Here is a 2,037-nt window from a genome sequence, read left to right as displayed (position 1 = left end):
AGGCTGAGACGGGCAGATCATGAGGTCAGGAGATTGAGACCATCCTGGCTAACATGGTGAAACCTCATATCTACCAAAAATGCAAAAAAATTAGCCAGTCATGGTGGCAGGCACCTGTAGTCCCAGCTACTCAGGAGGCTGAGGCAGAAGAATGGCATGAACCCAGAAGGTGGAGCTTGCAGTGAGCCGAGATCATGCCACCATACTCCAGCCTGGGCAACAGAACGAGACTCCATCTCAAAAAAAAAAAAAAAAAAAAAAAAAAAAAAAAAAAAAAAAAATTCCATCATATCCAAAATATTCCTCATTCCTTTTCATTTTGCCCCTCACTCAAGGCAACCACTGAATTGCTGATGGTCACTATATATTAGTTTGAATTCTGTATATATTATGCGCATTTCCTTGTGTCCACCTTCCTCCCTTAAACTGATTATGAGATTCATTGATATTGTATGTTTCAGTATGTTTTCCCTTTTTATTGAGGAGTGCTATTCTAATGCATGGATGACCACATTTTGTTTATCCACTCACCTTTTAATGGGCACTGGGCTGTTTGCAGTTTTTGGCCACCGTGAACTTAGCTGTTATGAACATTCATGTACATGTCATTGTTTTGACATGTTTTCATTTTCTCTTGAGAAAATGCCAAGGATCATATGGTAGATATACCTTTAATTTTTTGAAAATTTCCCAAGTTATTTTCCCTGTATCATTGTCTCTTCTCCTACTGTACTCTACCTGCATATTAAGCTCTCTGAATTTGTTTCACAACTCTCTGAAACTCTTTATTATTTTTCTTTTTTTCTTCTGTATTCAAGTTGCATGCTTTTCATTAATCTATTTCAAGTTGATTAATAGATTAATTAATTTTCTATAGGACCACTTAGTAAATATTATTAAAATATATTAAAAAGTTATATTTTATATGTAATAAAGTTAATACAATTAACATTGGATGATGTATTTTAGGACTTTTCCATATGTTCTATTTCTTTGCTGAAATTTACTGTATTCTTGTTCACTTTAAGTTTGTCTTTACTGACCATCATTATAGCTATTGCATTAAAGACTTTGTCTGATAGTTTCAGAATCTGGGTCATCTTGGTGTTGGCATCTATTTCTTATCTTTTTCCTTGAGAATAGTTCACGTTTTCTTGGCTTTTAAAAAATCTTATTTTGGGATATTATCCAGGACCTTGAAAATGTTGTGTTGTGTTAACACAATTTGATTACATTGTTCTACCCAAAGTATTGCTGTCTCTGTTTAGGAGGGAGTAAATTTGGGTAGACACACATTTTCAGATATCATGCCTGAGCTCAGTTAAGGATTTTTTTCTCTCATTTTTCTTTTAACTTTTATTTTAGGTTCAGGGGTACATGTGCAGGTTTTATATATAGGTAAACTTGTGTCACGGTGGTTTGGTATACAGATAATTTCATCACCTCGGTTCTATGTGTAGTACCCAATAGGTATTTTTTCTGATCCTCTCTCTCCTGTCCTCCACCCTCAAGTAGTCCCTAGTATCTGTTGTTTCCCTCTTAGTGTCTATGTGTTTTCATTATCTAGCTCTCATGTATAAGTGAAAACATGAGGTATTTGGTTTTTTGTTCCTGTGTTAGTTTGCTTAAGATAATGGTCACCATCTCCATCCATGTTGCTGCAAAGGACATGATCTTGTTCTTTTTAATGACTGCATACTATTCCATGGTGTATATATATTGCATTTTCTTTATCCAGTCCACTATTGATGGGCATGGTTGAGTCCATCAACCTGGAAACAGGTTGATTCCATGTTTTTGCTATTGCGAATAGTGCTGCAATGAACATACATTTGCATGTGTTTTTATGATGGGACAATTTATATTCCTTGAGGTATATACCCAATAATGGGATTGCTAGGTTGAATGGTAATTCTATCTTTGTTCTTTGAGGAATTGCCACACTGCTTTCCACAATGGCTGAATTGACACTCCTACCAACAGTGTATAAACCTTGGTTCCTAGTATGTTCAGTTTGTCCAGTGCCTGCTTGGTTCA

Source organism: Theropithecus gelada, chromosome 12, assembly GCF_003255815.1.
Source record: "Theropithecus gelada isolate Dixy chromosome 12, Tgel_1.0, whole genome shotgun sequence".
Taxonomy (NCBI): domain Eukaryota; kingdom Metazoa; phylum Chordata; class Mammalia; order Primates; family Cercopithecidae; genus Theropithecus; species Theropithecus gelada.
This window is presented reverse-complemented; position numbering follows the sequence as displayed.